Source organism: Adiantum capillus-veneris, chromosome 25 (assembly GCF_014529385.1).
Source record: "Adiantum capillus-veneris isolate H3 chromosome 25, ASM1452938v2, whole genome shotgun sequence".
Lineage (NCBI taxonomy): Eukaryota > Viridiplantae > Streptophyta > Polypodiopsida > Polypodiales > Pteridaceae > Adiantum > Adiantum capillus-veneris.
The window spans coordinates 11,098,445-11,122,485 of NC_140955.1; positions in this window are offsets into that span (position 1 = coordinate 11,098,445).

The following is a 24,041-nucleotide window of genomic DNA, read 5'->3' on the forward strand; positions in this document are numbered from 1 at the left end:
AATTGCATTGCTACGTAAAGAGCTGGAGTCAAAGATTATGTATGCGGAAGATGAAGTGGACAGTTTCCTTACTGGTATTAAGGATACTATTGAGTAACTTATTTCTACAGGTGAAGTCATTTCTAATAGTTTCCTTCTGTAGATTGTTCTTGATTCTTTACCAGATTTTTACTAGACGTTTGCTAGCACTTGGAGACTTGTGACTCAAGGAAAATCATGATGTTCTCAATTTTGATGCACTATGCACATTGTTGTTGCAAGTGTCACATTCAGGAAGAAATCGGTCTGAATACTGTGCAATTGAATAGGCCTTTCTTGCTACTCAAAGAAAAAGTGATAAACCCTTGTAAATGACAGTTCTTTCACACTTGTTGATGCACTCATGTATTGGGGATCAAGAAGAACCTTTTGTCTATATATACACTTGCTAGTCTTGGTCTTATTGTGAGATTTGTGGATAACACATGTACATTTCATGATCTCAATTTTGGTCATGAAATTATTGCATCTGTGCGGTCCCAATCCGCTCAACCAGAGGGTTCCTAACAAGCCACTAGGCCCTAATTGTTAAAAAAACATAGTCAAGATAGTATCAATTCCAATGGATACACTTTCATCACAAGGTAACTTAGATAGGTTTCCTAGTCCTCTCTCATAGGGGAAACATGATCTCTCATGATTATTTATGTTCGTAGATCTCATCTTCCAAAAGAGAAAAACGTAAATGCCTTTTTCCCCATAGCTTTTAGAGCCACAGACATTTAAGGATTCTCGATTGTTGGTGCAATGAGGTTCTAGTTTTTCTTTTGCTAAAAAAATAGGGAGCGGAGATCTCTCGGCTAATCCATATCATCCATCCATTGATATGAAACATGAGCCAGTTCCCACTTTCGACCCCCACACTCACACTTTCTAATAAGTACCACTTGGTTTTCCACTTCCTAAATACTACCACTTGGTTTGCCTTAGCATAAAAATCCTTCTTAAGTTCCCTTCATAGATTCCTTAAGACAACCCTTCAAACAATATCAATGGGCAGCAAAAAAATCTTTCTTAGAATAAAAACAACATATTACTCTTCTTCATTAAAATTTCTGAACCCCAAGAGTTCACTCCTCCTGACAAGATTTTATTGCTCTCGGTGTCTTTGGTTGTCCATACAACCAAATTGTATTGCAATCTTTGCACAAACCCGAAAGACTCTCGTGCAACCTAGGCACAAACCCACAGGAACTATCATGCAATATGGGCACAAACCCTCAAGATATGTGCACCCATATGCACTCCTTTAGCGTTCACTTTGCTAAGACTTTGAATTAAGAAGGTTTGAGAGTTTTTATACTAGGCAAAAATTTCTTTCCTACGATCAAACAGTCTATTTTCCAGACAACCTTTTACTACAAAGAAAACATATGCCACAATTTTCAATAATTTTTGCTCCATTTGAGCTTGTTTTCCTTTTCTTGCTTCATCGTGTATGCAATGCATGCAATCCTTAACTTAATTATTCTAGCATTTTCTAGTGCAAGAAGGTGCCTAGCGAGTTCGATGGCACATCCTCCGTTGCAATTCTTTTCCCTTATCAGTGTCCTAACTAGTTTCATACACATTGAAGGGACTCTTGCTAACACAAGCCCTTTTTAGGGCCATCTCACCACTAATAGCTAACTTGAAAATACAAAAGAACTACTTGTACAAAAACCAATTGATATAATGAGATCTAGAGAATATAATTTCATTAATTTTACACCCCTTTTTTCAATGGTTCATACTTAGGACATGCAAAGATTTTTATTACGTAAAACTTAAAAGTCATATGCATTCATACTATCCATTTGTGTAATAATCACATGATTAGAGACATATATTTACTTGCAAGCACAATCCATCATCTTAGTTGAGAGAAAATTATTGGAACGAGATTGCCTAAATTTATACAAGCATCCATGTTACACTGATGAATAGTTTGTGCATATGGTCAACAAAACTTATAATGTAATCAGCCAATGAGATCAATATCATTACTCCATAGAGTATAAGCAAAGAATTTACAAAACAATATGTGGAATCATTGCCGATTCCCACCTAAGTATAAGTAATTAAGAGTATAGCATTGATAGTATTGTAACAATTGGAAAGGTTTCCGATTGAATGAGAGGAGAGAGTGAAGATATCTTGATTAAGCATAAGAAAACAATAGATCCCATTACCTAATTGTGATTTGGAGTTATTGGTCTCTCAAAGCTTTGATGGAGTAATCACCAAGGCTAGTAGCAATATCAAGAGAGTCTCTTCCTCCAAGCATGTGTCCAAATGGCTGAGAAAAGATCCTTTTATAGAGTTTTGGTGCTTCCTTACCTCCCTAGATTTCCCAGAACTCCCTAGGGTGCCCCCTATTGCTATTACAAGGTGGAGAGGTGTCACAAGTATCATTACTTTCCAATGACGGTGTGAGTGACCACTTCCTAAACCTTCTACACTAATTCTGGGTGCTACACCTCATGTAACCCCATGCTTAGAGTCAATCTTTTAAAAAGAGATAGGTCCATGTTTATGGGTCATTCTATGGACATACATATGCATGCATATACATGCCCATGCACATGCAGACACATACATACCTTAGAACTGTGAATTAATTCCATTGACATTACGATAATGATTAATTCACTAAAATGAGCTTAGTTTATTAAAATTCAATCTTGAAAGTTGTTTTGAAAATATGAGACTAAGGAAAATGAACAAAGATGCCGGATGCACACACCTGCTATATGTAGCAATTTTTGGACCAGATAGCTATTTTTATCGAAATTCAAGGTGGTGTAGATTTAGATGAGATGATCGTGTATAGCTAGGTGCAAGCACCTCAGAACTTACTATTTTTGGATCAAAATGACAAAAAGATAAAAAGCTTCATTTTTGAAAAGCCTGCATTAATGCATACATCAGTAACTCATTAGAGGTGAAAAAATGCTAAACATAGAAACTTTTTATTTATGTCCGAAATGGTCTGATAAACTTGTTTTTGAAAAAGAAATGTATGAAGACCCCATCTGCTAGGGTGGTGGAGACCTTCTATCTTCCCCAACATAAAATATTTCAGATGTCTTCATCCCAATCATAAGTGGGGATGGTCTTTGCAAAGAGATAATTTGTCTTCCAATGTTACATCTTCCTCACAAAAGTCTTTCCACTTGACTAGGTGTTTTGGTGATGTTTTCATTCCTAAGCTTCCTTTCTTGAGTTTCTAGTACATAGTCAGGTTGAAGTTCAAGGACTCCTTGGGTTGGAACAACTATTTTCTCGATATCTAATAGTTGATTAGGATTAGGAACATAAGGTTTTAGTAGACTAACACGGAAGACATCATGAATTTTGAGGTTAGAGGGTAGCCTTAACTTGTAATCTTGACCACTTACTACTTTCCCAAGGATAGGTTGATTTTCTTGGGCCTCACTCGAAGGATTACCTTATCTCCTTCTTTAAAAGTTTGATATGATCTCCTTTTATCCACATAATTCTTTTGTCTATCTTGAGCAGCTTGAATAGCCTTATGAATTGCTTTGGTATGGGCTTACATATCTTCAAGAATTTGCTTTGAGGCCTCCACCTCAGTAGTAGGATTTGAAAAATTCAACAGAGTTAAACACTCCTAACCGTAAAGAGCTTTAAATGGGGGCATTTCTATTCTTCTATGGTCAAAGGAATTGTAGGCATATTCTACCAAAGGGAGATATTGAATCCACTTTCTTAATTCCTAAAAATAATAAGTCCTAAGAATATCATCAATCACCTAGTTTACTCTTTTAGTCTGACCATCTATCTCAGGATGATATGTTGTGCTAAAACTTAGTTGTGCTCCAATAGCTTGATAGAGAGAGGTCCAAAACTTTGTAAATTTTGCATCCCCCCTCACTGAAAATTTTCTTTGGTAGACCATGGACTCTAAAGATCTCCTTAATGAATATTCTGTTGATATCAGAAGCAGTGAGGGTAGTTTTTACAAGCATCAAGTGACTTACCTTCGTGAGCATATCAACAACCACAAATATTGAATCATAGCCTATTATTTTGGGTAATCCAGTGGAAAAGTCCATACTAATAATTCCCATTTCATTTGGGGTATATAAAGAGATTTGAGTTGTTTGGGTAGCTTGATTCAATCAGGATTAATTTTTTGGCATGAGAAATATTGTTTCACACAACCAAGAATATCCCCCTTCATACCTGGCCAAAAGTATCTTCTCCTAACAACATTTAGGGTCTTTGAATACGCAAGATGTCCTGATGTTGGGCTACAGTTCTTTCTATAGTGTTGGGTCCTTAGGTACATAAATCCTTTGTTGATAATAAAGACATCTCTATAAAAGAGAGTAATCCATTGTTGGAATGTGTGTTGCTTTAGGCAGCTTTCCTTGTTAAATCTGCAAGGATAACTATTGATCCTCTGAATCTTTTAGATATTCTTTCTTAATCCTTTCTCAAATCGAATTATTAGGTATCGAGATAGCATTAAGAAAAGATCTCCAACTAAGTCCATCTACAACCACATTGTCCTTCCTAGGTCTATACTTTATGTCAAAGTTGTATTCTTGAAAAAGTTCAATCCATTTCTAATTGCCTTATGTTCAGGGTAGGATGCATAAAGATCCACTTCAAGATTTTATGATAAGTGACTAACTAAAATCTACGACTGAGAAGATAATGTCTCCATAGATTTAATGCATGGATGAATGCTAGACTTTCCAAGTCATGAGTAAAATAATTTTTCTCATGGTCCTTGAGATTTGAGAAGTATAGGCTACATGCCTACATTCTTGAGTAAGGACTCCCCCTATGGCAAGTTTGCTAGCACTAGTTATAACTTCAAATTCTTTGCTGAAATCAGGAAGCTTTAGAATTAGGGTTGATATAAGGTAGCCTTTTAATTCTAAAAATCTTGCCTCTTGACAAATATCCTATACCATCCTATAATCCCAAGAATTCCGTTTACTTCACTGTGACAGAATTAGGTTAATGCCATTCCACAATGTCCTTGATCTTATTAGGGTTGACGGAGATACCTTTGGAAGATGTAATACAGACAATATAATTGACTTGGAAAGAACAAAAGGTGCATTTACTTTCCTTAGCATAAAGCTGATGTTGGTGCAAGAGCTTTAATACTTTATAAACATGCTCTTTATAATTTGTTCATCTTTCGAATAGATCAATCTATCATCAAAGAAAACCAGGACAAAATCATCTAGGTAAGGTTTGAAAATATATTTCATCAGTCGATTGAAGCTTGCAAGAGCATTGAAAAGACACTCTGAACTCATAATGTCCATACTTAGTATTGAAAGTTGTCTTTGGAGTGTCTGATTCTGTAATCCTTGTTTGATAATATTCACGCCAAAGATCAATCTTAGTGATTATCTTAGCCCCATGTAGTCTATCCAATAGATCATCAATCCTCAAAATGGGATACTTATTCTTAATAGTAACTTTATTGAGCCCACGTTAGTCTATGAAAAGTCACAATGAACCATCCTTCGTCTTTTGAAAAAGGATAGATTACCCCAAGGAGAAGTACTTGGTCTGATAAATTCTTTTTCAATAGGTTGCTTGAGTCTTTGAGTTCAATTTCCTCAAGGAGTGATATCTTATATGGTCTCTTTGAAATGGGTTTACAACCAAGGTTAGTCTCAATTTCATGATCAACATATCTAGGTGATGGAAGACTTGTAAGGTCCTTAAGGAACACATCAAAGCATTCTTTCAGCCAGTCAAGTTGCAAGTTTGAGTTTGATGTGTCTAATTTGTTGATCTTAACAACATAGATTTGTTGACCCTTTTGTGGTTCCTTCAAAAGTCTTCTAGCCTTAACTAAGTGAGCCTTAGGTTTCCCATTCTTTCCTTGGACTAGAATGCTCATTCCCATGGTCATCTATAAAACTAAATTTTCCTTCTGCACAATGAATGTGAGATTGGCTCTCTTTCAACCAATCCATTCCCAATATCCCATCATAAACTCCTAGAGGTGAAGTGCAAAAATGTATGAAAGTGGAGTATCCCCCTACCTCAAATTCTATGTGTCCTATTGTATGTTGAGTTAGGAATTCCTTTCAATTTGCTAGGTCTACAATTATCCTTTTAGCAGGATACTGGTTTAGTTTCAATTTTCTCATGCATTTAAGAGAGAGAAACGAGTGTGTGCTTCCACACGCAATTAAAAATTCAACTCGTTCACCTTGGAAATATCTTGGTGCTTCAATGACTACATATTGCTCGCAAGCACTAGGTTTTCAATGGCAGCATGCAACATTGCTCTTTCATCTACTTCATCTCCTATAGTTGGTTGACCAATTGTGGCATTGAATCTAGTAGGAGTTCCACATCCACGAACTCTTTTTTCTCTTGCAATTCCTCCACAAAAATTTGGTTCACCTCTTCTATTTGTAGGTAGGGTAATTTTATTAGCACCAAAAGCACAAATTATCTTTGGAAATGATTCCTATAATGTCAATACTCATGGAGTTCATAACATTACACAATTGGAAATTTAGTGGTTGTAGTTGTAACTACTATAGGTCAATTTTGGTAAGTGAAGCTGGCTGACCTATTTTTCCAACCATTTGATCTAGCTCTTATTGCCATAGAGTTTTGTCTTCCTTGGTTGGTCTTTTGATTTTTTGTGACTAAAGGTTTGTTTCTTAGCACATCATCTTCTAGAGATGTTGGTCTAAGGGATTGAAGATGATTGTTTAATGATTCAATGATCCCTTCGCAAAACCGTGTTGCTTGTGGATCAAAGGGACATCTTGGGAGCATATCTTTTTAGGGTAACACATTTTGAGTAACCCTCAACTGTTAAAGATAGCTAGGGAAGAGAAAAAAATTCTTTCATTTTGATAGATTTATAAGCTGATGGAAGATAGTGTCTCGTTACTGTAGTTTTGATATCTTCCCAAGATTGAGAAGACCCCAAAACACCCAAATCCCTGCAATGCTACTTCCACCAGATCTTTTCATCTCCGATGAGATGAAACATTGCAAGCATTCTTTTACTTTTAGGTTGATTCACTGCAGCTTCAAAATAATCTTCCATTGCCTCAATCCAAACCTTGACATAACATTCTATATTAGCCCTTTCAGTCTTGAAGTTGGGAGGTTAGGCTTGCTTAAGGAGAATCTTTTCTCCTTGAACGGTAGTGTAGAAATAGATGGTACCTATGAAATAATACACTTATCGGTGTTCTAACTTAAGACTCATTACAACAATAAATAATTTAGCTTCAAAAACTCAAGAAAAAAACTTGAGACACCATCTATTTTACTGAATTCAAGGCATCACAACTTTACTTATTCAAGATATATACAAAAGCTGGTCTTCCTAAGAAGCTAGACAAGCTTCTCTTTGTTTTATCATGATATATACAAGGGTAGGATTCTTGAGAACATAGTGGTACAACCAAACAGTACAATCCACTTGTCATTTGAGTAGTAGCTCATGTACACATCAGTGAGGGGATCACAAAATAAAAGGCACTTATTTTGGGAAAAATTGCTAGAGGGGAATGGGTTTGATCCTATAACTAGGGATCACCTTGACTAGTTGATTGAAGACCCATTCATTTAAAGTCATTTTAATATCATCTTCAAAGATAATAACATAGTCATCCCTAGTAGTACCATGGAAGTAGTAAAGCTGGATAACCGCAACTCTTCTCCCCATCAAAGCTTCTTTAAATCAGAGGAAAGACATCGGAGCTTCTTTACATTGATGTAGAAAATGCCACCTTCATAGTCCATCCCCTTTGGATTCTTGTTGATGGAGGAGAGACAACCTTCATCACAATCTTTATCATGTTGCAACAAAAAGTAAAATTTAAATAGAAACAAGCCTCTAAATACATTATTTCAAAGGTCTTGAACTTGCAATATTCTGTGTTGGCATTCTCCTAGAACATCCATGCTAGTAAGTTCTCAAACTTGTGCTTTGGCAATTTTTAATTTTAAATTTTTTCTTTCAAATGTTCAAACATTATTGGATTTCTAGTTTCCTAACTTAGGCTATGATACCATGGGTGAGGTCCTCATCGCATCACCAAATTTTCTTTGCAATTGGAGAGTTCCTAATAGGACACTAGACACTAATCGTAAAAAAAAACATAGTCAAGATAGTATCAACTCCAATGGACAGGCTTTCATCACAAGGTAGCTTGAGTCTGAGCCATTAGATAGTTTTCCTAGTCCTGTGTCACAAGGGAGCCATTATCTCTCATGAATATTTACGTTCTTAGATCTAATCTTCCAAAAGAGAAAAACTCAAATGCCTTTTTTTCCATAGCTTTCATAGGCAAAACAATTGAGACTTCCCAAATCTTGGTGCAACGAGGTTCTAACTTTTCTTTTGCTAAACAAATAGGGAGTGGAGAGTTTCTCGACTACTATAGACCATCCATCTGTTGACATGGAAACTTGAGCCAGTCCCCACTTTCCACCCCCACACTCACACTTTTAATATTTTTTTCTAATTACTACCACTTGGTTTCATAACATAAAGTTCCTTCTTAAGTTCCCCTCACAGATTCCTTAAGACAACCCTTCAAACAATATCAATTTTCACAAAAACAATCTTGCCTAAAAGAAAAACAACATACGATTGTTTTCATGAAAATATCCAAACCCTAAGTGGTCACTCTTCTTGGAAAGAGTTTATTTCTCTGGTTGTCTTTGGATACCCGCACAACCTCACAACACTCTCCTACAACCTGAGAAAAAACCGGCAGGAATCATCTTGCAATCTAGGCACAAACTGGCAAGATATGTGCACCCATATGCACTGCTTTAGCGTTCACTCTACTAAGACCTCCTCCCTAGGGGGATATTAAAAGGATTTTTTACTATATCAATATAGGACTTTGAATGAAGAATTTCGAAGAGTTTTTCCACTAGGCAAACATTTATTTCCTACAATCAAACAATCTACTTTCCAAACAATCTTTTACTACAAAGAAAAATTATAAAGAAAACATATGCCACAGTTTGCAACGGTTCTTTCTCCATTTGTGCTTCTTTTTTCTTTTCCTACTTCATTGTATATGCAATGCATAACTTAACTATTCTAACCTTCGCTAGTGTAAGGCTGGTGCCTCACAAGTTCAATGGCACATCCTCTGTTGCAATTCTTTTTCTCTTATTAGCTTCTTGACTAGTACCAGCCTCATCAAAGTGAGTCTCTCTAACATGAGTCCTTTTAAGGGTCATCTCATCACTAAAAGTCAACCTAAAAATACTTAAGAGCTAATTGTACAAAAATCAATTGATAATAAGGTCTAGAGAATGGTAATTTCATCAATTTTACACCCCTTTTTTATGGTTTATACTTAGAACATGAGAAGATTTTTCTTATGTAAAACTTAAAATTCATATGCATTCAAACTATCCATTTGTGTACTGATCACATGATTAGCTATATAGATTTACTTGCAAGCACAATCCATCATTTTAGTTGGACAAAAATTTGAACAAGATTGGCTAAATTTCTACAAGAATCTATGTTACACCAATGAATAATTTGTGTGTATGGTCAACACAAATGATTATATAATCAACCAATGAGATTATTATCATTACTCCATAGAGTATATACAAAGAATTTATGAAATAATAGGTGTAATCATTGCCGATTCCCAGCTAAGTATAACTAAATAATAGTATATCATTGATAGTATTGTAACAATTGGAAAGCATTCCAATTGAATGAGAGAAGAGAGTGGAGATATCTTGATTAAGCATAAAAAGACAATAAGTCCCATTGCCTAATTGTGCTTTGGAGATACTGTTTCTCAAAGCTTTGAAGGAGTAATCGCAAAGGCTAGTAGAAACATCAACAGAGTCTCCTCCTCCAAATGAGTGATAAAAGCTCCTTTTATAGATTTTTGGTGCTTCTTTTCCTCCCAAGCTTGCCCATACCTACCTAGGGTGCCCCCTTTTGCTACTCAAGGTGGGGAGGTGTCATAAGTATTTCTACTTGCCAATGAAGGTGTCAAGTGACCACTCCCTAAACCTTCTATACCAATTTTGGATGCTACACCTCATGTAACCCCGTTCTTAGAGTCAATATTTCCAAAAGATATGGTTCCATGGTTATGGGTCACTCTATGGACATGCATACACATGCACATAGATTCCTAAGTACATGCCTTAGAACTATGAATTAATTCCATTAAAGTTAGGATAATGATTAATTGAGTAGAATGAGCGTAGCTTATTGAAATTCAATTCTAGAAGTTTTTGTTTAAGAGACAAGCTTGAGGACAATGAACTAAGGTGTCAGATGCACACCCTGGTTATATTTGGTAGTTTTTGGAGCATATAGCTATTTTTATGGAAATTTACGATGGCATAGATTTAGATGAGACAATCACGTCTAGATAGGTGCAACTTATCGGAGGTCAAAAAAGTGCTAAAAAAAGAAACTTTCTATCTATGATGGAAATGGCTTGATTTTTCTTTTTACTTTATATTTTTTTCATGGAGACCCCCTCTACTACGGTGGTGGAGACCTTACACTATCCTTAGGAAACTACCTATACTTTATGAGCTTCATTGATGATAACTCCATGCATGCAAGGGTGTATCCATTTAAACCTAAGTCCAAAGCATTTATGTGCTTCAAGAAATTTCTTGCTATTGCTGAAAATGTCTCTACATTTAGTATGTGCACCCTTCGTTTAGATCAAGGGGGGGGGATGGAGTATATGTCTCAATTTAGTGCATTTTATGGATAGTCATGGATAAAACACCAATGTACAGTTCTGTATACACCTTAGCAAAATGGTGTTGCTAAAAGGAAACATAGGTTGCTTATGAAGATGGCATGATGTATGGTCAAGAGTCAAGATTTTCCAAATTTGTTTTGGCTTGAGGCCATCATGTATGCTACTTATGTACTTAACATGTGTCCTACAAAAGCTTTGCAATCTATGACTCCATATGAAGCATGGCATCATAGAAAGCCATCTATTGATCACATGGGCGTTTTTGGTTGTTTGGCTTATGCTTTGGTGTCACAAACGCAAAACAAAAAATTGGATGATAATTCTATCAAATGCATTTTTGTTGGTTATAATACTGAAATCAAAGGTTATAGGTTATACTAGCCAGAAACAAAGTGTATCTTGGTTTTATGTGATATTGTCTTTGTGGAAGATTGTGTTCAGTCTTTGATGTCATGTACTCGCGAGTGTAATATAAGCTCACATGACATTTATGACAGTTTTTTTCCTCTTTTAAGTGAACAAAATTAATTCTCAATTCCAATGAGGCGGACATACAGCCTACAAGGGTTTCTAAAGATTATACGAATCAACCTCTTTCTTATGCAGATGTACTTGACGTGGAAAGGATTGAGAATGAGCAGGCTAGAGGTATGTTGAAATGGATAGTGCATACTTTGCATGGTAGTAAACTGGATGCACCTTTGTCTAGTTGTACTCATTTAGATTCTCACCATGCATCTTATGCATCACATTACTATGTTTTGGTTGTTTCTAGCTTATATGATGTAGAGGAACCTCTATCTTTTGGTGAAGCAAAGAATTTTGAAAATTGGATGGTTGTCGTGCAATCATAATATGATGGACTTATTGAAAATGACACATGTAACTTATGTGATTTGCCTCTTGGAAAAAATTCCATTGGTAAAAAGTGAATTTACAAGTTGAAAATGCAAGCCGGATGGTGAGATTGATCACTATGAGGCTTAAATTTTGGAAAAAGGCTCTGCACAATAGAAAGGCATAGATTATGAAGAAACTTTTTATCCCACTTTTTGCATGACTGCTGTGAATTTTCTTTATGAACTAGTAGCTCATTTTGGATGGGATGTACATCAAATCTACATTGTTATTGCTTTCTTCATTGGTGACATATTTGAGGAAGTTTATATAACGAAGCCTCACAGTTATTTCAAGAAAGGACAAGATGATAAAGTGTGCAAATGTAGAAAAGATTTGTATGGGTTGAAGCAGTCTCCTCGTGCTTGGTACGAGAAAGCTAACACATATTTTGTTAAATTAGTCTTTGTAACAATCCAACAAAATAAGATTTGTATATAAAGCATGAGGATAATGTACTTCTCATTGTTATTCTATATGTAGATGATTTATTGATCATTGGTCCAATTGAGATACATATTGCATAATGCAAGACTCATTTAAATGCTACTTCTAAGAAAGATGTAGGGAGACGTTGTAGCTTGACCTAATTGCAACCCACACAAAATTATCAAACCCGTGGATCGGCAACCCGGCTAGGGCATGGAAGCATCAGCATCGGATGAATGGAATAGAGGATTCAAGAGATCACCTCTCCATTACAAGTAGAGATTAGCCATGGAAAGACTAACTCTAAACCTACTATAATCAGTAATCAAACAACTCCCAGACACATCAAGCCCACCGAAGTCAGACTTTCCATAGACTAGAAACCCCAAGCACACACTATTTACCACATGTCAATTACGGCACTTCATGAATAGCTACACACACAAGGTGAATGGTGCTAGAGCTTCATAAAACTTATCTACACACAAGCAAAGAATAGGGAACACACACAAATTACAAGATTAAGACCCAACTTAATCAACCTAATTTATGATGCTAAATATTGAAAATCAATTGCTTATGGAAGAATAGGAGTGGTTATTATCAAGAAGTACATACATCTCTCAAATCTAGAATAATGAAAGTGTAATACTACTTCATGACAAGATGAAATGTAGAGAGGAAGAGACTAATAAGAAAATAGGAGTTATTTTAATCAAGAAGAGATTACTCTAATTACAACGGTTAGCACTAGCCTCGCAAGCATAAACATTAATCTCAAGGCTAGGTCATAGAGTGAACACTCAAGAGAGAGGGAGCTCTCAAAAGTGGATCCTCAAGAGTGGATACTCAAGAATGAAGCTTTCTTGCGTAAAGGCTTTTTTTTAAGGGCTTTCACCACAATCCCTTCTATTATAAGTTTAAGCTTGAGCCCTCAAACTACCATATACAACTTTGGAACTCCAAGTGAGCCCAAGACTTATACAAAGTGAGAGTAAATATTGTGACATCCATAGCATATATGTGTTAGCTGCTACTAACATTCCCCCTTCCTAATTTTTCACGCGTCCTTGTGTGCCGGCGGGGTGAAGCAAGACACGGTGACATGGTAGAAAGCAAGTCTATGGAAGAAATGTTGAGCTGCAAAACATAAGAACAAGTAATGAGCATCAAAGGCCACCAAGAATGAATAAAACATGAAGCACAATGAACAATCATGCAAAGTGAATTTTTTGCTTCTAAAAGATGAGTGAATCATAGTAAAAAACTAGACAACATAAAGCAAAAATCCCACCCAAACTATTGTGAAGATTAAACCACTTAAAATTTATATAGGAAACACAATCAATTATTTATGACCCTAGGCTAATGCAAGTTCAAAAATCTATTAGCCTAAAAATTATGTGACCAATCATAATAAATCATTCAAGTCTATCATGTCTATGGGCTATAAAAAAGATCCTAATCTATTCGTACATTGTCATAGCTTTTTGAATCTCATGAAAGTTTTGATTTTATTTATTGAAAAAATTAAAGTACAATACAAGGCTACCACCCCAAGGCAAGTCTAGGTATGACTCTTGGCTCCTTGAATACTCAAGAAGGTGTTCCAAAAGCCTACTAGCCTACCAAGGCAACGACTAATCCCTATCAACCCAGGGCATCGATTTAGGGCCTTGACCAAGCGAGCCAAGGTGATTCCCCTTGCCTGCCAAGTGCCAATAAGGCTCTAGGCCTCACGTAGACACAACATAACATAGAATTTTTTTTTTCACGTGTCTAGTAGCATTTTTGCTACTTTTTCTTGACACTTTTTTGCTTCTTTGATTGATTTTTAGCACTTTTTTATTTCTTCCATTATGAGATTCTTATGGTAGTTGGACTAAAGAGACTAAAGCCTAATCATAGGCCTAGGTCATGTTAAAAATGAATGGAGTATTAAGACTATCACTAAGAGTCTTGGACTAATGAGAAATTAACCTACATTAACCTAAGGTCAAGGCCAATTACCTATGATTAGCACACATAAAACCTATTTTTTTGATGAGTTAATTTTCACAGAGAAAAGTGTTGAAACTTTAGGATGCCTAGCTTTTGAACATGAAACAACCATAGCTTAGAAGCAAAATTTCACTTAAGCCAAGCATAGAGAATGAAGAGATGAAAAAAAGAGCAAAATCATTGAAGGATTACACCTATTCATGCTCTTCGTATCCTTGAGAAAGAATCCTTTGTGTAGAGAAGTCTCTTGATCGTTTTATTTGCAAAAAAAGCTGATTTGAAGACAAGTGTGAACACAAGCTCCAAAGCTTTTTATTGAAAAAAAAAGCACATGAAAAACATTAATGAAAACCTAAAGCTAGGGTCTTGCATACCCAAATTTTCCAAAGGGAAAAACCCTAGGAAAAAAATGCCTTTGGTTAAGCATATGATGCTCTTTGAAAGCAAATTTATGCATACATAACAACAATGAGAGATAAAATGCTTCTATATAAGCAAATTTTGCAATTTTTACCATCTCTCATGCATGATTCAAAGTTGATTAGTTTCTAGATCAATGAAACATGGAGTTAAAAACAAGCCAAGAGCTGAAAATAATGTAGCTTTGATGAAATGAAGTGACTCTTTAAAGTCAAATTTTACAATTAAAAGCTTTCCAAAAAGTTGGCTAACACTAGATCATATGAAATTTTACATTTTTAGAGCAATCTATGAGCTAGAGATGACTGCAACTTGATGAAATGAAAATGAATGGCTCTCACTAGCCAAATTTTGTACTTGAAAGCTCTCTAAAAACTTGGAAAAATACCAACTGCAAATGAAAAAAATTAACTTTTGACCAAGCTATGAGCTAGTATGTATACAAACTTTTAATCCAAACATTTGGAATGACTCTAATTAGCCAGATTTTGCAATATATTACAATGATGACCCCTCCTTGGATCAATGAAATCAGACACTTGCCACAACCCTTTAGAATGAAGCTTAATTGTTAGTGCTTTTAAGCATTTGAACATCCAATACAAGCACTAAAAATGTTTCAATCAATCATAAGCCCAAGATTTTCATGCTCTCACATGATCATTCAAGAAGCTCAATTTTAGTGCTATGTAGGGTTTTTACATTTAAAGCAAGCACTAAAAATGTACACTCAATGCCAAACCCAAACTTTAGTGATCTCTTTCGGTTATCAAACAAACTCGATGTTAGTGCTTTGCAATGATTTTTCATTCAATTTAAGAACTCAAATGCAATAAGCAATATCAAGCTCAGGTTTTTAATGCACGCTCTCAACCAAGCATCAATTTACCCTCAAGCCCCATGCATGTAACACGGATTTTTTTTTTCATTTAGTGCAATGATAATGTCAATCAAGCCAAGCACTAAAAATGTTCTTCACAAGCCAACCATTAGTGCAAAATACGATCATTTGTGCATAGAAGTTATCACACAATCAAAGCACACAACCGATGTACACATCATGCTTATAAGCACATATGGCATATATAGGAAAGGAGAGAGAGAGTTTAGGATGAAGCAAATTTTGAGCTCTCTCAATTGGTTAAGCACAACCCGATGTCAAGTCATTGGCCTATTTTCCTTCAAAACAATGCACAATTATTAGTGCATGAAAACATATTGCGTACAAACCAAGTACAAAAACTTAGCAACTCTATGGGTTATAATAGGTACCATGAGTAATTTCATATTTGATCAATCCGCTCACAATGCCAAAAATAACCATGTCATTATTCCCATTTCTTAAGGAAAAACGAGTCCTCCTTAAACCAAACCTTGTGTGTTTGATTTCTTAGTAGTGGCTTGAGGTTAAGCTCGATTTACATTTTGCTTAGAGATTGTAGATTTAGGCTAAGTCACTTGAACATGGAATTGGTGGCTCAAAATAGAGGTGAGAGCACTCTTTGAAGTCAAGGTGGGAACCTCCTCATGCTTACAATTTTTTATTTTTTATTTTTTTATTTCTTGGAAAAAGACTTTGTTGTCTACGAGCTACAGCTATGGGGTCTCTAGAGAGAGGGACTCGTGAGGGCAAGGAGGGTACGTGCTGCAAAAGATTGTGTGTGTGTGTGTGTGGGGGGGGGGGGGGGGGGGTACTGACCAACGTTGCAAGTGGGCGAGAATTACAGCCGAGATCAGTGTGTGCGTGTGTGGGTGTTTATGATAGTGCACAATCAGGCAACATGTGTGTGGGGTCAAGACTCTTTTGCTTTGGTACCCATTCATAGACACACTCGGAAAAAATAGAATTCGTGCATGCATAAGAAGCCAAATTTTCCTCATCAAAATTAGTTTAATTTTCACTCATTTGAGTTTTGCACATACACATGCAAGCCTATATTACAAATTATGCAATCATGATGAAGAACTTTACCAAATTCAAAATCATCAATTTGTGGTTTGAATACATTAGTCCCTTCTTTATTCACATTTCTTCCTAGTGGAAATCATTTGACACACTCTTGAAGAAGGAATTCATGCACAAGGATGGGTTTCAAGTTGATCAATTGGATAGTGCATATACACCAAATGAGTGATTGATAAATTCTCCTTGGTCCAATTCAAATTCAATTTTTTTCAATCATTGCAACCTTAAGTTGCTCATATCTCATATACCAATCATCCAAACCTAAGTTGGTTTGCCATCCAAGCTTGCAAGCTACATGCTTGTGATTATGAACTTGTAAATGCACAAATTAATGAGTTAGTTACCATATCAAAGTGGCATACATGACAATGGTAATACATAAAATCATTTTCAATTGGGTACCAATTGAATCATCCCTATTCAAAAACACATGCACACCATCCATTTTAGGTCTTGCAATGATCGTAATTGGTAATCGCTCCCAATTATTCATCCCCAATTTGGATATCAAATGCCATTGAGTAGGTACACACGCCCAAACTTAGACCAAAATTATATGCAAAATTCCATCAATTCCTTATTGTAATGCTCCAATTGCAAACTCAATCAAGCTTAAGTGAATGCATGCATGATTTCTAAAAACTTAGTACTATTTTTACCCAATCAAGCAATGCACACACTCAAAAATTAAGCACAAAAATTCAAATTTGGCTCAATTTGAAATTAATTTACGCTTAAACCTAATGATTGCACATACTTTTCATGAACATTTCACATTCAAAAAACCATTTAGGTGTCACAATTGACCATCAATCATTGAAAATCAAGTGGTCATGGATGGGCACACACACTCAATTTTTGCCCAATGTTTTTAAAATTATGCTTATCTAATGATTGAATTAGTCTAACATATATTTACATTATTGCATACTCATGTATCATCAATTCCATCACTTTTTATATATGCACACATTCAAGATTAGGTGCACACACACTTGAAATTTTTGACAATTTTTTTCCTCTTTGGTGCATGCATACACACAATGATTTTTATACACACACATGAATTCTTAATAAGATTTAAGCATTGTTTTGATACACACAAATTTCATTAGTCAAAATTTGACTATCAATTTCATTCCAAGTGTATCAAATTAGGTGCAAAGTGTAGGTCAATTTGTGTTACACACCTAATTTTATGAGATGATTAGCAACATTGAACCTCATTAATCAATCAAGAATTGACATAATGCATCTTAATTATACTCCAAGCTATTCCTTTGCTCCATGTGAAGGTGCATCATTCCACACACAAGTGTGCACCATCAGATCGGCTCCAAAATTAACCATTTGTAGGTCAAAATCAAACACTCAAATCATCAAATTATGCATACATTGGTACAATTAATTTGATAAGAGTGATGATTCCACCTCTTGCAAGGGGATTTAACATAATTTACACTTCAAATGTTAGTGGTTAGGTTAGGAAGGTTAGTTAAAATTAGCATGGAATTAGTAAAATTAGTATGGAAACGAAGCGAAATTAGCAAGGGTTAGCATGAAATTAGTGAAATTGGGGGTTTGGGGTATTCATTGCTTAACATTAGCCTATCAATTTCTTGCACAAAAATCATCAAATCACACCAAAGGTTGAGCTACACACACTCAAAAACCGAGAAATTAGTAATGAAATTAATCTATTCTACACATCCTAAACTCACTAGCTTAGGTTATCGATCCCCGATAACGGTGCCAAATGTAGGGAGACATTGTAGCACGACCTAATTGCAACCCACACAAATTTATCAATCTGTGGATCGACAACCCGGCTAGGGCATGGAAGCACGAGAATCGGATGAATGGAATAGAGGATTCAAGAGATCACCTCTCCATTGCAAGTAGAGATTAGCCATGACAAGACTAACTCTAGACCTACTCTAATCACTAATCAAACAACTCCTACACACATCAAGCCCACCGAAGTCTGACTTACCATAGACTAGAAACCCCAAGCACACGGACCATAAGCACACACTAATTACCACATGTCAATTACAGCACTTCATCAATAGCTACACACACGAGGTGAATGGTGCTAGAGCTTCATAAAATCTATCTACACACAAGAAAATAATAGGGCACACACACAAATTACAAGATTAAGACCCATCTTAATCAACCTAGTTTGTGATGCTAAATATCGAAAATCAAATCCTTATGGAAGAATAGGAGTGGTTATTAGCAAGAAGTACATACATCTCTCAAATCTAGAATAATGAAAGTGTAATACTACTTAATGACAAGATGAAATGTAGAGAAGAATAGACTAGTGAGAAAAGAGGAATTAGATTAATCAAGAAGATATTACTCTAATTACAATGGTTAGCACTAGGCTCTCAAGCATAAACATTAAGCTCAAGGCTAGGCTATAGAGTGAACACTCAAGAGAGAGGGAGCTCTCAAAAGTGGATCTTCAAGAATGAAGCCTCTTTGCCTAAAGGCTTCCTTTTAAGGGCTTTCACCACAATCACTTCTACTATGGGTTTAAGCTTGAGCCCTCAAACTACCATATAAAACTTTGGAACTCCAAGTGATCCCAAGATTTATACAAAGTGAGTGGAAGTATTGTGACATCCATAGCATATCTCCCGCTTGATGCATATTCGGTGTAGCCTGTGTTAGCCACTACTAACAAAAGATTTGGGGTTGTTGCATCATTACTTGGGCATAAAATTTAATCAATGTGATGGTGGTATTACCTTGTGTCAAACACATTTCATGGAGACATTGCTATGTAATCTAGTTTGGACTTGAGGATTGCAAGCCTATTGCCACTCCCATGGAGACACATTTGAAGTTGCATCTTCATGGTGTTGGTGATCCTACCAATGTCACTCTTTACCAAACTACTATGGGATGCCTTATTTATGTATGCAATACAAGACCGGATATTCAATTTGCACGCTTAGAGGTCAACAAATTTATGCATAGCCCAGGTCTAAGCATTGGTAGGTAGTCAAGAAGATCTTCTGCTACTTGAGTGGCACTTTACATCTTTGCTTGCTTTATCAAAATGGGGGTCATTGCCACTAGATTTACATGCCTTTTTGGACTCTGATTGGGCTATTTGTTATGACACACAAGTGTCCATGAGTGGTTTTTGTTTCATGATTAGTAGTTCATGCATATCATGATTGAGCAAGAAGCAACCTATAGTGGCCTCTTCCAGTTGCAAGGCTGAGTACAAGGTAGTCTTCATAGCTATGGTTGAGTGTGTATGGATCAGACTCCTTATTGCTGATTTGAGTGTTGGACAAGATCTCGAGGGGTTCACGTTCAGTACCCCTAATATGACATACATTCATGGGGTAATTAAAAAATCCCTCTTTTAACATGTCTAAATGAATAAAATGACCCCTTATTCTAAGAATTTCTTTCCAAAATTAAATACAAAACCCCCTTATTTTAATGTATCTTTGTTAAATTTTTTTTTTTGGTATTTTCAAACCCCTCCTTTTGAACTCATGTTATACATTAACATGATTACATAGTGTGAGGACAAGATACTGCCAACATTATCTACACTAATAGTAAGAGTGCATGGAAATTGCAAGGAAACCTATTTTTCATGCCCACACAAAGAACATTAAGGTGCATTATTGCTATGTCAGGGATACTCTCAACAAGAGAGATCATCCTGGCTTATGTACCAATACAGGACAACCTTGCAAATATTTTCACAAAGGCATTGTCTCCTGATAAGTTCGAAGCTTTCCACAAAGCTTTGCGATTACTCCCTTTGTGGACTAATCATGTTCTCAGAGCATGGCACTTTCCTTTACTCTATGTGCAAGCTCTCTTTTACGGCATCACTCCTAGGGTGGATTTGTTACCATACATATGTGGTAGTTATGTGTGTGAACACACTTAGTATTTTCGGGGCACATGTACATTGAGTTGCGGTTAGTGCCCTTTGTATACCATGTGGAGACATTTCTTAGTATTGTTTTGGTACTTTCTTGGCCGTTTTTGAGACTCACACTGAAAGAGACCATTCTTAAATTGTGGCTAGTCCTTTGTGTTTGCTTAGGCTTTTGGAGAGTCATGTATGAGGATTTAATGAGTTGGGGTATTCTCAAATGTTGAGATACCTTTGGTGATACAAATTGCTGTAGCTCTCCACCAAGGTTCTCACCATAGGTTATGTATCTAATCGGATATTTTTCTTGACACCAAATATGGTGGTTGTTTGTTAGTAAGAGTTGATAGTTCATGCTCAGTTTTGTTGGGATGTCAAGCTCTACATGTACGACTCCTGGATGACTATCAGCGACAGTCATCATCATTGGTGTTCCTTGGTGGATACGTATATCTTTGTTGATGATATTATAGCTAGACTACACCAAGCTGGTCTACATATTGGAGTGATGGAATGCTTATCTACTCACCTCACTGACTGGTGATTCATACTAGACCGTTGTATTAGTTTCTTTTTTATGTTCTATTTTCCCTTATGTTTCGTAAACCTCTTATCTTGAGTTTGTGAAGAAGAAGACGTAGAGTATTTTCCCTCCATCTTTGTGTGTATGTGCTTGCAAGAGCTCAAGATATCTCCTTCTCTGGCTTTTGACATCATATTAGAGTGTGGTTGTGCCTGAGGAGCTTGGAGCAGCAAGCTGGAGCAGTCTAGGAAGTGGCTTTGATATTCTTGGGAGTTGCTGCCAACGATCTTCAATTCAGATGATTCCACTTAGAGAGTATGCATCTCAAGGTTCTATACATTCCTTTGGACTAAGTTTGTGCAGCCAGATTTCAATTTTGGACGTGTTTCAACCTTTGGAGTTAGAGTGCGTTTGCGTGCAGAAACGCTAAGATCTAAGTTTTTGCATATCTACATATAGGTGGTGCATAAAGATTTGGTCTAGATGTAGTATGCGGATATGTTGTTTAGTATAGTGAAACAAGTATATGTACGTAGATTGGAGTTACAAGAGGAGGTAACAAACTATTTTTAGCAGACTTCTCGAAGACTCTGTGAAGGGTTGGAAACATGTCGTCCAACAATGATGCGCTTAACCGAGTTGTCAGTGAGAAGATGGACAAGAACAACTTCCATGCTTGGAAGTTCAGAATGATAAATTTCTTTATGGGAAAAGGTTATTGGGACTACATTGATGGAGAGCATGAGGTAGCACCACTACTGTTAGAGAAAGGTATGAGTGCTTTGCAAATTAATACATTTAATGATTGGAACCACGGAGCTCCGAAGGTCTTGTACTGGCTTTTGATCATTGTACATGACACTATGATTGGGCATATACAGGATGCTCAAAACACTCGGTCATCAAAAATTACAACAGGGCATGAGGTGTAGTTTTGATTGCCACAAAAAATAAAAAATAAGCCAAAAAACTCAATTATTAGGTATTGTGGATACTTCGTCAGCCATGCCTTTCTCCACCTGGGCTGGGAGTCGACTATCAACTTTGCCCCTTCAGGCTGGGAGATATCTGCTATGCAGAGTGGCACTATTGGCTCTTCTCTGATTCTCTTGTTGATGGTGGCGGCTTCATACTTTAGCAAAGGATATGGGAGAGAGGGTTGTAGCCACTTACGCCGAAGGTTGCTGGCATCTATCTTCTTAATGGTCATGGATTTAAAAACCCTCTCCTCCCATTCCAAAGCTTCTTTGTCCGTTTCCTTGATTTTTGCTTCTATGGCCTTGCGCAGCTTCTCTTCCTCTTCTTGTGTCAGATCTTGTGGCTCTTGAGAGGGTCCTACTAGGATTTCCTCTTGCATGGGTGTGTCCACAGGATTTGAAACATTCTCTAGGTCTATGCCTTCCATGGATGCTGGCCCTATGCCTGCCTGCTCTTCTGCCTGCTATCCTCTTAGCTCTTCTATCTGCTTTTGGATTTTCTGTTTCTCTGCTTCAACTTCTTCTCCCATGTTCACGAGGAGGTCGTTCAACTCGGCATTTATCTTCTCCGCCTCCTCGAGCTTTCTCTTGATATTTTCTAGCTCGTCTTGCATTGTTTTATGCTCTTCTTTCATGAGTGTTTGCATCACCACCGACCCTTCTGCCATCATCAACCTTTGCTTCTTCTCTAGGGTCAACTCTTTCTGGATCTCTTTCATCTGTTCTTCATAGATCTGGCTCTCTCTAGTGGTGTGAGTTGAGCTAGTAGCTCTGACTCTGGCAGAAGATGCCCGTAGCCACTGGATGGTTTGATCTTTAACTTTAGGCTGGTCCTTGAGCTCTAGGGTCAACTCTTTCTGGATCTCTTTCATCTGTTCTTCATAGATCTGGCTCTCTCTAGTGGTGTGAGTTGAGCTAGTAGCTTTGACTCTGGAAGAAGATTCTCGTAGCCACTGGATGCTTTGATCTTTAACTTTAGGCTGGTCCTTGAGCTCAAGGACGTCATCCTGGTTGGACTCCTACTCTATTTCTGCCTTCTCTTTGGCATTTCGCATGGCCTCAACTTCCTTGGACTCCTCAGCAAGTTGTAGGGTAAGGTTATCCCTTTCCCTCTCTGCATCTGTCAATGACTTGCTGAGTTTTCTATATTCCTCTTCGGCTCCTTGCAGTCTTTGAGCTACTTCCTGATTTTCTCTTTCCATTTCCTGGCATCTTTGCAATGCCTTTGCAAGACTGGCTTGCAGCTCTATCTCTCTCTCTATCTGCCTTTGGCTTTGTTTTTGTAACGTGTCAACTTAAAGATTTATCTGCACTTCAGTGGCTTTGAGATTTTCCATTTCACTTTCTGAGGCCATTGATTGTGCCCTTAGCCCGGTTAGCTTGGTCATCACCACATCCCAATGATTGGTGGGTGGGTGCAGGTCCACTATATCAGTGGCCATCTCCTTTAGCTCCACTAACCGCAGGCTCTGCATTTGCTCTTTGGGCCCCGTGCTTGCCAAGTAAAAAGCAACTGTGGTAGCTTCTTCTTTTGTATATCCGGAAGCTAGTAGGTCTAGAAATGTGTTATATCTTGCTTCATTTGGCTCTGGCTACTCACTTTGTTTCTTGCTCTTGGCTTTGTTCTTGCTTTGACTCATCTTGGTCTTCTGGTTTGTCTTGCTCCTCTTTCTCTTCTTGTGGAGGGCTACGAGGAGGTGCTGAGGGTGGTGGGTTGGACTCAGAGCTGGACGGTGGAGTTCTCGGATTTTTCTTGAAATCCCTGTCCGTCTTTGTCTTCCTTTCTCTCTCTTGGCCTTCTTGCTCCTCTAGCAGTTGTGGTCGGACTTGCTCCACTTCTGATTCTGTAAATGATACATGTGGGATATTTTCCGCTGTGGCAGCCAGAATCTCAAAATTCTTAATGTAGTCATCGAATCTGTCTCTGTGCACCCTTCGGGATGATCCCGACATTGCTTCTAGAGACGGCTTCCATAGCTCATTCAAATCTCCCTTGAGGTCTCTTTCGGCCCTGAAACTTTCCATCAGCCGCTCTAGCCATGCTGTTTTCTGTGATTTTGTCTCTTTTACTGGCACTTGGACAGATTCCTTCTTTCCCTTCTTCAGCTCTGGCTGTTCTTCTTGCACGGTTTCTAACCGG